This window comes from Phyllobates terribilis, unplaced genomic scaffold (assembly GCF_046119375.1).
Source record: "Phyllobates terribilis strain yellow unplaced genomic scaffold, ASM4611937v1 Scaffold_1__5_contigs__length_1240528914, whole genome shotgun sequence".
Taxonomy (NCBI): domain Eukaryota; kingdom Metazoa; phylum Chordata; class Amphibia; order Anura; family Dendrobatidae; genus Phyllobates; species Phyllobates terribilis.
The window spans coordinates 424935268-424951216 of NW_027362761.1; positions in this window are offsets into that span (position 1 = coordinate 424935268).

The window sequence follows — 15949 nt, forward strand, 5'->3', positions numbered from 1 at the left end:
AACTTAATGTGAACAAAACTGAACTCATCAACTTTCCTCCATCTCACCTCACTCCCCACCCGATCTATCTATCACAATAAATTACATCACTCTTTCACCTGTACCAGAAGTCCACTGCCTCAGAGTAACAACATTTTTAATGGAACTAATAAAATGGACGTTTTAACTTTACATCTCTTGTGATGGATATGGAGAAGGTGCTGGAGTTTTTCTAATCTACTTCTTACTGCTTTTCATCCTTGGATTTGCTACCAAAGATTTCTGTGCACCAGTGGACCCTTATGGCATATGTATGGTAGGCTGAAATTTTCCTTTTTTTTCTTTACACTCCTCAGAGTAACCCTTGACTCTGCCCTGTCCTTCAAACTGCAAATCCAAGCTTTGCCACCTCCTTCCGCCTTCAACTCAAAAATATTTTCAGAATCTTTCCTTTGCTTAACCCTGAATCTATTAGGCTGCGTGCCCACTATGCATTTTTCAAGCTTTTTTGCCGTGGAATTTCCGCAGCGAAAATGCTTAAAATACGCTGGGTAATACGTGCCCCATGATCCCCAATGATAATCCGCATGTGCTGTGCACATGCTGCGGAAATTTCCGCTGCGGATTATCGTTGCGGAAAAATACGCAGCATGTCCATTTATTTTGCGGACACGCAGTGTAATTGCCGCCATTGACTTGCATTGAAACGCATATTATCCGTGTCAGCACATTTGCACATACAGATAATATGCGATTCTATGTGAGGATGGTACCCGGGTCTGGAGAAGAGGAGACTCTCCTCCAGACTCGGGTACCATAGAACCTGTTAAAAAAGAATTTAAATAAAAAATAAAGATTATACATACTTACCTTCCTATGTCCTCCGGTATTTTCTCCGCTCCGTCTGGTCTGTTGTATGGGTCGCGGTGGTGTGAAAGGACCTGCCATGACGTCAGCGGTCGTGTGACCTGTCACATGACTCAATTTTTTACCATTCTTATTCTTTTTTTTAACTATTACATGATCACACTATATAAATCCATGCTGGTTGCATGGATTTATGTAGTGTGACCAAGTTGTCAAGCACTTTTCCAAGTGATGCTAAAATCGCTTGGAAAAGCGCTTGATAACCCGCATGCAGAAATGCATGCAAAAACACTTGACAAACGCTTCTACCTGGCAAGAAAAATGCATATAAAATCCACATTTGTTTTTCCTGCCAGGGAGAAGAGGAAAAAATATGCAGCATTTCTGCATCGTGGGTGTGGCACCCCAGGGGTCTGGTTGCCACAGTTGTAGAAATACCATGTCTGAAAGCGAGCATGGGTTTTCCTGGTCAGGAGCAATATTGCATGCCACGCCTCCTGCCCCAGTCCAGGGAGGGGAGGAACCTGCCCTTTATAAACTGGATCTGGGGCGGGGTCAGATTTAGTTCCAGAGAAGGGACAGAGCAGCAGCTTTGAATTTAACTTCAAATTAGGAAGAGGTGGGTGAGGGTTTGGAGTAGGCCTGCTGTGCTGGGGGCCCTGATACCACATGCAACAGCTCAAGCTGCTTTTCTGCTTAGCCACACTCAGGTGGCACAAACATCAGTTTTGTAGACTACTATTGCTAGAAAAATGTAAGGATAGTAACACAGGTAGTTTACTGAAAGTAAGTGCAGTCCTGCCGTTCTGGGAGCCCTACTGCTACAGGCAACACACATGAAGGAGACACAACTTGGAGTCTCCACATTTCAAAAAATTATTGCCATACATCACTAAAGTGGCATCAATTTCACCAGAGTACAAATAGTATAAGGGGTCACGGACACCCCTTCCACTACATGAAACACACCAGATGGAGACCCAACCGGGAGTCTCCACATTTCAAAAAATTATTGTCACACGGCACTAAAGTGACATCAATTTCACCAGAGTAGAAATAGTATAAAGGGCACTGACACCACTTCCACCACAGGAACACACCAGATGGGGACCAACCAGGAGTCTCCACATTTCAAAAAATTATTGCCATACACCACTAAAGTGGCATCAATTTCACCAGAGCAGAAATAGTATAATGGGGTACTGACACCCCTTCCACCACAGGCAACACACCAGATGGGGACCCAACCAGGAGTCTCCTCATTTCAAAAAATTATTGATAACATGAGCAGCAGTAACAAGAGCAGGCACTGAAGCCATGACAGAGATGTCACAGACTGCAATAACGCAAGATCAATACAGCAAACTAAAAACTACACCATTGCCTAGTGTGCACAGTCTGCGATTGGGGTGCATAAGTCGTTGGAGATACATAACTTATTCATCTTGATGAAAGTTAGGCAGTCTACACTTTCAGGGGACAGCTGGATGCGCTTATCCGTCAAGACACCACCAGCAGCGATGAAGACACATTCTGAGAGAACGCTGGCTGCCGAGCATGACATAATCTCCAATATGTGACAGCCGAGCTCAGACCACTCTTCCAGTTTTGAAGACCAAAATGCAAACTGTTCCAAACACTCCATGATGGCATTGATATTGAGTTTGAGATTCTTCTACACCAGGGTTCCCCAACTCCAGTCCTCAAGGCCCACCAACAGGTCATGTTTTCAGGATTTCCTTAGTATTGCACAGGTGATGTAACTATTGCCTGTGCAGGTGATGTAATTATCACCTGTGCAATACTAAGGAAATCCTGAAAACATGACCTGTTGGTGGGCCTTGAGGACTGGAGTTGGGGAACCCTGTTCTACACCATCCTCTCCAGTAATTCACTACGTGTCAGACTTGTACTCTGTTTTGCTAGTGCACAGGCTGGTCTAAAAAATGTGTGAAACGACTCACAGAAATTGCTTCTGCCAGTTACATTGTTGCTGCTGCTAAGGTTTTTGCGTTGACGACTCAACATTCCTGGAGTTGGAAGTCTACAACAGCAATGCACACTGTGTGCCTCACTGCTGTCTTGGGGAAAACCACTCTTAAGGTTGTCTGCAAGCGTGTTTCTATACTCCAGCATGCACGCGTCCCTTTCCAGGGCCGGAAGTATCTGACAAAATTTACTCTTGTAACCCAGTAGTAAGCACTATTTTGAATTCTAACAATACGGGCATCATGGTGCAGATAGTGCAGAAAGAAGTTGCTCATGTGTCGGGCTCTTAAATGAGGTTAAAGTCCATGGTGTGTTGGTGGAGGGATAACACTGAAGTTTGCTTCCTCCATCCCATTCCGCCAACCACAGATAACAGAAAGGGGATCATTATCCTCTTCTTCTCCTGACTGTTGCGCGCCCATCACCTCATCCTCCTCATCCTCATCATCGCTTCTACCACAGTCACTGCAACATGTGCAGTGTGGAATCCCACCTTGTCAGCACATTGTGTGACGCTCTAACCCTCCCTGGGAAATGGGGTTACTCGGAGCCTTGTCAGTGTAGGTGTTACGGGGGATGCAGTCGTGGCCTGGACCCGTTCCATGCCCAGGGCTGTCACATAAAAATATTGGGCTTCAAGGATGAGTGGTATTTCGACTACGCCACCTGCGGTTTCCGGTGATGGACACCAGCGCTGCTACAGTCCACTGAGGCTGGTGTTACGGGCAGCTAAGATGGGACGGCTCCCCACAGGCGGAGCAGGCCTCAGGGCAGTGTGAGGAGGAATGGTGGGTGCAGTGCCGCGCAGGAAATAACAGGCTGAGGCGATGTGTGAAGTCATCCAGGGTTTTTACTCACTTTCAGATGAACTTTAGCCGCAAAGCTTCCCTCTGCTACACACGGCGTACTGCGGCCACCGGGAAGGGGGGTTCAGCACTTCGCAGGTAGATCAGGAGCACCTGTCGAGACCCCTCTGGTGTGTGTTCCTCTCCTTGGTAAGTTCTCCCACTGTGTGTGGTATGAACGTGGTGAAAGGCCGGGTCCCACTGGGTAAACGCAGTGTAAGAGATACAGGTGGCGTAAGCCGCTCCGTCCATATCCCCCTGGGATCCACTAAGCCTCCGGGCTTTTCTGACTGAGACGTGAAGTAACAAAGTCATATATCGGGGGCTGGTCACCCCTCTTGCAGCAGGAATTCCTCTGGCTAGGCCAAAATGAAGAATACAGGTGGTGTAGGCCGCTCCAACCGCATCCCCTGGGATCCTTTTGCTTGTGGAGCCTAACTCCTCCGCTCCCCTCCAGGCCTTCTTAGGTAAGGACCTTGACCGGGTAGAGACAGTGGTTAACTGTGACCTGCTCCTCGTCTCAAGGCCAGAGTACGAGGACCGTGTATCTTCGGTCAGCTGCAGCCTTTCGCTGGAATCTAGCAGAAGACCACCATCAGAGGCGAAGATCACAATCAAAGACCTTGAACTTAAGATGGCCGTAGATTAAATATGAATCAATAAGTGTATCCTAAAAGTGTGTCCTCCACCCTCACCCACTACATGGCTTCCCCTATCTTTGGTTCCCCCCATCTCCTCTATCCCGGGCCGGGGCAGCACCCTGGTGCATTTAGGCCCCCTGCAGGACAGGAGTGGTGTAGTGTTGAGTGTGAAGTGGGGTCCTGAGAGATGCTACATCTTTACCTGGAAGAGGAGATACCACACCTCAAACTGAGGTGCAGTACCCCTGTGGCGACTGAACCCTCAGGGGCGTCACAATTGCATATCAACTGGTTAATCGGTAGGTCCAAAGACATCTGTAGCAATGCAAATTGATGACCCATGGGGTGCGAACGGCGAAAGTGAGCAGACATCAACTGTGCTTTCTGCAGCAGCGCATCCAGGCCGGGATAGTGGTGGAGATATTGCTGGACCACCAAGACGAGGACGTGAGCCATGCAAGGCACGTGTTTTAGGTTGCCTCAGAATTGGGCCTCCACCAGGCTAACACCATTATCGCACATGGCCTTCCCTGGCTCCAGGTTCAGTGGAGACAGCCATTGCTCAAACTTGGCCTGAATAGCTGTTCACAACTCTTGACCTGTGTGACTCCGATCTCTAAGGCATATTAATTTTAACACTGCCTGATTATGGTGAGCCATGGCTGCGCAGTACGGAGGTGGGGGGATTCTCTCTGCACTTTTGGAACACATGTCTCATTAAGGCTCAGGATGAGAGTGCAAGTGGAGGCCCTAGAGGAGGTGGAGGAGGCAGAAGCAGCAGAGGAAGTATTAGATACAGAGGTTTGTCCCGCAAGCCTTGGAGATTCCAAGACTTGTGGATCAGTCCCTTCCCTGCCTCCCCCCACAGAAACCAGAGTCACCCAGTGCCCAGTCAGCGAGATGTAATGTCCCTGGCCATGCATGCTGGTCCAGGTGTCTATGGTGAAATGCACCCTGGCATAGATTTTTTCAAGAAACAAGAGATGTTGTCTACGACATGCTAGTGTAGCGCAGGCACAGCTTTCTTGAAGAAGTAATTGAAATTGAGCAACTGCTACTGGGGGACTGCGATGGCCTTCAGCTTTCGGAAACTGTCTGTATCCACCAGGCGGAAAAGCAGCATTTCCGTGGAGAACAGGTTGGAGATGGTGGCGTTCAAGCTCTTAGCTTTAGCATGTGTAGGAGGAAACAGTCTTTTATGTGACCACAACTGCGTGACCGAGGGCTGGCTGCTGTGTTGAGAGAGGGTGGAGCAGATTGAACACGACAAACTGCTGGACTGTGAGTGAGGTGCAGGCTGAGATGTTATGGTGGATTGAGAAATATGTGGTGTGCTCGGTGAAGCAAAAACATCAGGCATGTCCACTTCTGTAACAGCTGATGGGCTCTCACTCTGGACTGGAGCGGGTAAACAAGTAGGGGTTCTGCGGCCGGAGACCTGTGTGAGAACATTTACTACGGTGACGGAAAAGGAATAAGCAGCAGATGCGGTCGACGGGACGCCCATTGGTTGGCAAGGCCTGCGTTTTATCACAGTGAGATTTCCAGACTAATGCATGTTGATCGCGCATGAGCCGGTTAATGTAGTTAGTAGTCAAATTATTGGAATTATTATTATTATTGCAATTTTTGTCTGTACTGAGTCATTTTCTACAAAATTGGCAGATAACATGAGTTGGGTCATCTTTTGCGGTCTCAAAAAAGGCCCAAGCTAGGCAACCCTTGCGGTCCCTGCAAACTGCAGACCCATGACCGCTGCCGGACACAGCCACAGGATGCGGTGCTTGTCATGGATGCATCACTCAGTGTCCGTGCAGGACTCGTCTTCCTCCTCCTCCATCTCCTCTACTAAGCTACTCAGCTGCGTGCCTCTGGGTTCAAACTGAGTGGGATCTACAACCTCATCGTCATCCTCTCTGTTCTCCCACTCTTCGGCCTGAGAGTCCTCCTCCTTCTCTTTCAGCACAATACAGTCTGTGTTCGCCTCAGATATCTGAGTCTCATCAGTATCACCTCCACCCCCGGGGGGCCCTACTTTGTCCAGCTCCAGATCTAACAGGAAAAAATTTTGGGCAGCGGTGCAGATACTTTCCTCCTTTTGAGTCTGTGAATCTTTGGAGCAGACCTCTGATGCCCGTGGCATAGACTGTGTGAACAGCTCTGCACACTCGCCCATATGTGGTTCCCAACAGTCAGTTGGGCAGTTGAAGAGTTGTAACGTGGGGGGAAACAAGGGGAATTAGGGTGTCACGTCTGAGGACTGTACTGTGTGTAATGTTGAGGTGGAGGAAGAGGAGGAGAAGCCACTTGATGCAGCGCTTGCCATCCAGTGGAGCACATGCTCTTCTTGGCCCTCATCTACAAGGCGTACCGCTGTGCGGCTGCCAAAGAAGGGGAGTGGAGTAGCCCATCCAGTAATAGAAGTTATAAACCGATACAAAATGTGGAGACCTTATTCTTAAAAGAATAAATTTTTATTTAGACATTATTAAAAAGACATCATAAAAACAAGTAAAAAACATGGGGTGATACAAAAACAGGTGACACAACCAGGTGTTAGAAAAATGAAAAAAATATTTTAATATTAGAGCACAGAATTTACATGCATGGTCACATTAAAATAATCCTCACATCTCCACCACATATGAGGCACCATCACAATAGAGACCAACAGCACACCAGTGCATATAATTACCCAGAGAGTGAAAGCCGGTCAGTCACACAGAAACCCCCTTACGCATGTTTCGCGTCAGCTTCTTCCAGAAGGGGTGAATCTGATTAGGGACCCTACCTAGCTAGACTAGATCTGAGGATTATATTGCCACAGTGGCTGTATATTTAAACATTAATACTGGATCTCAATACCTGTGATGTTACCTGCACCAAATATTCCTATGCACAAAAGTGGTCTGCTTTCTGTAGCATGGTAGTAGCAGAAAGAATTTAGATTTTCAAATGAGAACCAAAAATGTTTCCAGCACCAAATATTTCTATGCACAAATGTGGCCTTGTTTCAGGGCCACGCTAGTAGCAGAAAGAATTTAGATTTTCAAATACGAACTCCTGCCTGGCCAAAAATATTACCAACACAAAATATTTCTATGCACAAATATGGCCTTATTTCAGGACCACGGTGTTAGCAGAAAAAATTTAGAGTTTCAAAGGTGGACTCCTGAACGGAGCACAATATTAGAAGCACAATAGAGTTATATGCTGAAATGTGGCCTTGTGTCTCTGGACCACACTATTAGCAAAAAGGATTGATCTGCTAGAAGGTCGATTTCCCAGCCACACAGATTCCTATGTATCTGACCTAGCTGACTGACAATCAATCTCCTAGCTAGAGAGACATGTGACTTCGGCAGCTAGTGACTGACACAAGCCCTTGTGTCTGGACGTTGTGGATGGTTCATGCGCCCAGATTGGCTGCACACATTAAGTTAAGAAAAAAAAAAATTAAGAATTACAGTCCGCCGTTCCTCTGACCTCTCCCCACCACCTCCCCTCATCAAACATTTCCCCCCACTCATCATACAGCACCACTATCCTAGCCAAAGTCCTAAAAAAAACACTAGTGGAAACGTGATCATTTACTACACTTTGGCCGAATTTTGCCGATTTTGAGTAAAAATGCTCGGGAATCCGAACACGAATCCGAATGTGCAATGTTCGTACTGACTTTGAGATTGGAAAACATATCCAGCTGATATACCTCTCCACTCGCTACTCCTCTGCTTCTCCCCTCTGCAAATCCCTTCACTTGCTCCCAATTTCTGAACATATGAAGTTCAAACTGCTAACACTCACCTACAAAGACGTCAATAATCTGTCTCCCCCATACATCTCTGAACTAATCTCCTTATATCTTACAACACGCAACCTCCGAAGATATCCTGCTCTCCTCCATACTCATGCGTTCCGCACCCAATTGCCAACAAGACTTCATCTGAGTACACATCATTCTCTGAAATTTTATGTGGCAACACATCTGATTATCCACCACACTCGGAACCTTTAGACGGAACTTGAAAACTCATCCTACAGCCAGCAATGACCCGCTACCACCTCAAATCCACCGAAGCTGCCGCAACTGCCGAACCTAATGTGTCCTTCCGCATTATCCTGTAGAATGTAAGCCCGTTAGGGCAGGGCCCTCTCCCATCCATACCAGTCTGTCGGTGTTAGCTTGTTCACTGTAATTTATATTTGTATTTTGTATGTAACCCCTTCTTGTGTACACAGCACCATAGAATCAATGGTGCTCTAAAAAAATAAATAAATAATAATAATATAAAAAAAATAATATTAATAATAATAATAATAATAATAATAATCTTACCAGAATCAAAAATGATAGGAGAGTTACTGAGGTGGCTCCTCTCTATACACCGGCCTTATCCTGCGGTTCATTAATGTACACTGCAACAATTTAGAAATATTGCTGTGGTTCTATTAATACAGTTTTGTTTTAAAAAATCATAGTGGAAAGGTGATATCAAAGCAGAAAAACAGAAGATCTATTTCAATTTATATGGAAAACACCCACTGCCGGAAAAGAAGAGAGTATACTGACAGAGGAGAAAGGAAATGGTGAAGAGGAATTCTTTAATTGACGTTGTTCTTCGTTTTTGTCTGGATACTCAGTGAAACGCAACAAATATTTATTGGTTATATAACTCTGAAGCACCAACTACTTTCTGACCAGAATGGTTTTATATCAGGGAGAAGAACTGATTCATTTCAGAAGAGTGTTTGCAAATATACAAATAGGAGAAGGAGCCCACCGTTCTATTCTGGTATTAGATGCCACAAATGCTTTCAACAGGGTGGAGTGGGAGCTTATTTATGGAGGATATTGGAGAAGTTTGGTTTTGGGAAGAATTTAATTGATGGATCAAACTATTATACCATTCATCACAAGCCAGAGGGACAAGATATGGAGGCCCCATCTCCCCTCTCCTGCTGTATTTTGCTTTGTTTATTGTACCGCTTGCATTTAAAATCAGGATACATGAGGAAATTAGGGGCTTTGGCAGCAATGGACAGGGGAATAAAAAAGTCTCTTTGCAGATGATAAACTGCTGTGTTTGACAAAAAATGACGAAATCTCGCCCATCACCATAGAGGTGATCAGGTCTTTTGGAGCCACTCTATCTGAGATATCAACTGTAGCAAATGGGTTTTATTACAACTTGATGAAAAAAATCAGACAAACGTGAAGAGAATTACAGGTTTTAGTAAAAAAGATAGTTTTGAATATTTAGGAGTAACTAGCACAGGGGAGGTTCCAAGATTTGTATCACTTAGGGGAATATCGTTAATTAGGAAATGAAGACAGAAGATGTCGGTGTGGAAGATGCTGCTGCTATCTAATGTGGATAGAATAGCCCTGATTAAGATGATGGTCTTTCTCCACTAGTTCTTTATGTCCTCAGTGTCTGCCTGGTATGGGTGATTGAGAGGATTTTTATATTAATAGAAACTCTTCTAACAATAAGATTTGGTGGCGAAAGAGGCTGAGAATAAAAAATAAAATATCTCCTTTAAAGACAAGATAAAATATTAACATGGCAGATGGATGCATCCCATCATGGGATAATATAAATATACATGACCTTGGTAATATACAGGACACAGGGTTTTGGAGGAGAAAAGGTTTTTTTTGGTTAAACATTTAATCCATGAAGATAAGTTGTTGCCATTTAATGTGTTGGAGACACAGTTTAGCTTAAGTAAAGTGCACGGTTTTAGATATTGTCAGATGTAAGAAGTGATGAAGAGTATGAAGGAATCAAATAACTTTCACATAGAGGTATGGATTATTAGCTGTTTGGTTGTCATTCCAACAAAAAACTAATATTAATAACTTTGCATATCATATACAATATTCTATAATATAATAAATATAATATTTATAAGCCAACTGTAGATTACTTGTATATTTCATATTTAAGAGGTAGACCAGTTGTGAAAGTATAGAGTAAATATTACAGAGGCTCAATATATATAAAAAAATAATTGGGATCTCAATCAATGAAATCAGAAATTAATCCATTGATTATATTATTTTCATGAAGTATTATACAGAATGGAGAAGAAAGCTGACAATACTTGTAAACTGTGTAAGAAACAAGGGCAGATTTGATACATTTATCAGAGGATATAAAGATAAAGAGGGGAAACTTTTAGATCTCCATTGAGGTCAAGACAGCAATTGTAAACTGTTCTCTGGACGGAAGAGATCAAATGATGAAGAAGAAGAGCTCTAAAGTGGGCGGCTTTATATAGCAAGAGTGGATTTAGTTAGGAAATGGATAGGGAAAGAATTGAATATTATGGAATGGAAGAATTTAATGGATGTAAAACAGTTATAAAATACAAGAGGGCACGGTTTTGCTCCTCATGAAATGTTTAAAATTTGTAGAAAATTTGGGAAAAATGTAGTGGAAAACATTAACACTTGAGGAAGAGGAACAAACAACCGCCAATACAACCGTGAGGTTTATTTAGTTTTTTTTTCAATATTGGTTTATGTAAAAAAAATTATCTGAACAATTGGAAATGGGCAGGAGTGGGGAAATTAGAATGATTGTTCTTTTTGTCTGATTTCACTTTTTGTATTTGTACAATATGTTTTGTATATATAAATAAAGTTATTAAAAAACAGCAGACAATCAGAGCATTCCGCTGATGTCACAAATGACTGGACGATATAGAACACCCCGCCATCCAGAGTTCCATTGAGGGGTTTTGTAGGCGTTTGTAGAGAGAGGAGCGTTGTGAGTGACTTTTGCTATTATAATGAGAGTAAAGCGCGTTAAGCGTATTGTAGTTCTCTCTGACACCGAGGACAGCAGCGATGATGACGACTTCCATCAGGTGAGCGACTCTTTATACTTTTAATAATACATTTGGGATAAAAATAACAGAAAACGATGGTGGGATCAAACATATAGCTCTAGAAAGAGGGAATATGGGGGGAGAGTTTAGATCATGTTTGCAGAGTAAAGACTGCCCTCTGTTGTGGTATTTGTGACAATATGTCCATGTACAGGATGAATAATAATATTGTATGAAGACAAGTAAATGTCACCACCATCCCTATCCATATCCTAACCATAAGTATCCCATAAACCCGTCATACTCTGCACATGAAATAAGCAAAGCCCAATGGTAACCACATTCATATAGGCGTCTAACTGTTAATCAGGGGAATATGGACTAAGATTATAAATTGGAGATCTTAATGGTTATAGATTCTATCTAACATGTTTGCCATTTTTTCAGTCTCATCCACGAAAGAGGCCAACACCGAGGTCTCCAAGCCAGGATAACACCAGTGGCTTCAATTCGGGCTCGATTCTGAATATTCCAGGTACTGTGCTCCGATCCAGATAATGCTCTGATATATTGATGCGTCATTATAGTCATTGGGCGCAGATCAAGTGCCCATTGTGGTCAGGGATTGCATTTATGTCTTTTGAACGTCTACAGTAATGAGTTCATATGAAATGTTTCTTTTCAGCATTTGGTCAGGAATATTCCTGCTGCCATTCTAAAGTCAGACAGAAATGGGATTTGGGGATTTCTTCTTATGGTGGCCATACACAGTGCAGGTTACTGTAGCTGAGTATGATCGTCTGCCCCATGTACATATAGGGTAAACTGGATACAATATTAGGGTTTATTTCTTTTCTGTTGAGCTTCAGCCATTGATATTACACTATTCTAATAAGAGATTTATGTTGTGTTGCCCCCACAGATCTGATATTACCAACTTCAGATAATGATCCGGACAGTACCACCTGGTAAGACTCACGTCTCCTACATTACTAGATATCTGATGGGGATTAATGACTAATGGTGACTCATATTCTGTTACATTTATTTCACAGCTCCGATGAGATCATTTTGATATCTGATGATGATGATGATTCTAACAGAGCAGGAACTTCCACATCTAATAGTAAGTTATCATTTCTAGATACAATCCAGGGTTATGTTAGAGTAGAAAGAACATTGAATTTTCTGTATTGTCTCAGATCAGTTTCCAAATCTAATGATTACAAACAAATTATAGATGGGTCTGTGCAATTTTAAATTAAAGATACATTAAAAGGGTAATCCTATTTTAGACATGTTTTATTTGTGTGGGTCCATGTCTGAGACACTTCTATATTGGAGAACATTTCTTTTCAGCATTTGGTCAGGAATATTCCTGCATCCGCTCTAAATTCAAGCAGAAATGGGATTTGGGGATTTCTTCTCATGGTGGCCATGCACAGTGGATGTGATCTTTTTACCCATGTGCATATCGGGAACCACTGGATACTTTAGTAGGATTTCTTTGATGTTTACCCTCAGTCGTTGCTCTTACAATATTCTAATATGAGATTTATGTTGTGTTGCCCCTACAGATCTGATTTTACCAACTTCAGATTATGACTCGGACAGTACCACCTGGTAAGACACATGTCTCCTCCATTACTAGATACCTGATGGGAAATATTGACCAATGGTGACTCATATTCTGTTATATTTATGTCACAGGTCCGAAGGTGACGTCATTATTGATGATGATGATTCCTGTACTGATAGATCTTCCACATATAATGGTAAGTTATCATTTCTAGACACAATCCAGTGTTATGTTGTTGTAGTAAGAACAACAAGTTTTCTGTACTGTCACAGATCAGTTTTACAATATTCTAATAAGAGATTTATGTTGTGTTGCCCCCACAGATCTGATTCCACCACCTTCAGATCATTTTCTGGACAGTACCACCTGGTAAGACACACGTCTCCTCCATTACTAGATACCTTATGGGGAATAATGACTAATGGTGACTCATATTCTGTTTCATTTATGTCACAGGTCCGATGACGACATCATTATTGGTGATGATGATTCCAGTACTGATGGATCTTCCACATATAATAGTAAGTTATCATTTCTAAATACAATCCAGGGCTATGCTGTTGTAGTAAGAACAATGAGTTTTCTGTACTGTCACAGGTCAGTTTCCAAATCTAACAATTAAACACAAATTAGAGATGGGCCTGTGCCTTTAAACCCATAGGGACAGGTCAGTTTTTAGTTTGTGTGCTTTTGTTTTTTCCTTTTTCTTCCTTGTGACATAACTTTTTATATTTCCATCCACATTGCCGTATGAGGGCTTGTTTTTAGTGCAATGAGATGTTCTTTTTCATATCTAGTAAAAAATCCTATAATCTCAGCTTCCATTTATTTCCTGACAAGCATTATCAGAATGAGTGAGATTCTCAAGGGTCCACCCTCCGGCCGTTAGAGACATGTTCACTTCTGATCTTGTACTACACACATACATCATTAATAAGGATAGATTACCTGAGCAAAAAGTGGGGTAGACGTCAGAGAAAACTCATGGGTCCTGTTGAGGTTGAACCCCATTATAATTTCAGAATCTGTTCCCAGTGGAGGATCCTGGGGATCTCTGGTGGTCTGGTCAGCTATGTGTTCTGCTCTGGTCTGATCCCATATTCATAGTGTTATTAGCTCTCTACACTCCATATTTATACATCCCTCTCTAGTATGGACCTGCATACTGACATGTCTGATTTGAGCCTTATATAAAGCATTTTGACTCTTCCATATTTCTGTACAGATAATTTGCCATCTGATAGTGAGGAGAGCTCCACTACAGAGGAGAGGTGAGTTATGCCGGACACATCTATATCTATATAAAACCAGGACCTCGGTAAGAAATGTTTCCAGTGGATTTATATATGTTTCTTTATCTTCTCCAGAACACAGCTATGTAACATCTCCAGCTTTATCCTGGAAGACATTATTTCTCCTACTTCCATCTATGTTACCCACTTCCAGGTAACAAAGGAGGAGCTGGTGGAGCGACTGTACCAACTAGTCAACTGCACAGTCTTCGAGAATAAGGTATCTTATCATCGGTATCTGGGAAATACATGACTTATCCATTATCTCCACCTTTAAACAATTATTTCTATCGCTCTAACTTTTTGAAGAGCATTCTAACCCCTTTGTCACGGTTCTGATATTTAGTTATTGAATATCTCAGGTAAATCTCCCTTAGCTTGGTAAATATTGTCACCCTCTTGTGATCAGTGGGATGTGTGGAGACCTTACACGATCCACCATGCAGACACAAACAGATTAGAAACTTAGGCTTGAAGGTCACAGGAGTTTTACATTTATATATAAAAATCATTTTGTTGACATATGAACAATTTTGAAAAAGTTTATTATTGTTCTCACATCTTGGACTTCTCCGAGACCAGTGCTGTAAATCACACATCAGAGTTGGGTACTTTTTTAGATTGAGGTCAAAGAGTTTAGAGATTTAATGGAATTAGTTTCCTTTATTTTAGCTCCCTGAGAAAATGGACATTCTGTGGAATAAGAGGCTGACAACAACAGCCGGTCAATGCCTTCAGCAGATGGAGGAGAACAACCACCGTGCCTCAGTTATTGAGCTTTCCGATAAAGTCTGTGATTCTGCCGGTAGGTTTCACATCACGTCCATCCTGCAGCCTCTTAAGAAAACTGCCACATGGGATATAATACATCTTATATACTCATCGTACATACTGTCATAAGAAAAACTAAGTACACCCTTTTTGTATTGTAATGTTTTAAAATGTTTTAAATATCAACACAAAATAAAAAGCATTAGGTCCTTAGAAGGTCTTAAAAGTAGGGAAATAAAATCTCAGAAAACAACATGATAAATAATACTGCATCATTATTCAACAAAAATTAGGCAAATGTACAAAAGAAGTGTGTAAAAAATTAAGTACACCCTTGCTGCTACTTCAAGTTGTCGCTGCTAAAGATGATTCTAACAGCTAGTGATTCATGGGGTGTACATATTTTTCACTCACTGCTTCTGCATTTTGAAGTAGTTTTTGCTATGAATAATGGTGTGATTTGTCATTTGTGTTGTTCATCTCAGGTTGTATTTACCTAATTTGAAGACCTTTTAAGGAACAGATATTTAATATTATGTCCTGATATGTAAAACCAAAGAGTTCACGCAGGGTGTACTTAGATTTTCTCATGTCTGTAGAAAAATATTTAGATTTGAGAGTCCTCAGTGGTTGATACCTTTCAATGACTAACTGAAAATGTCTGTATAAACTCTTATTTTAGAGCGACTACTATCTACGCTTGTGCACGAGATGTGCCATGCCGCCTGCTGGATAATCAATGGTGAAGCCAGAGACAACCATGGCCCGTTATGGCAGTCTTATGCAAGAAGGGTAAATGATATCCATCCTGAGCTGCCAGAAGTGACGAAGCATCACAGTTATACCATCCACTATAAATACAACTATCAGTGCTCCCTGTGTGATAACAAGTAAGTCGATTTTATGATTCATCGCGTCATGAAACACAATCACTGTGGAGAGACGTCAGAGCGGTTCTGTTGGTAGAAGGCTTTTATACTTTACCACTATCAGAGCGGACTGACTTCTGGGGCTGTAGGGATAAGGATGCTACATATTATATTCTGTGCTGGGATCAGCTCTTAATATATATATGTTTCAATTTGTGCTTTTAAACATAACTCATGATATTAGCCAACATTCATTCCAGTCTGGTAACCAATATTC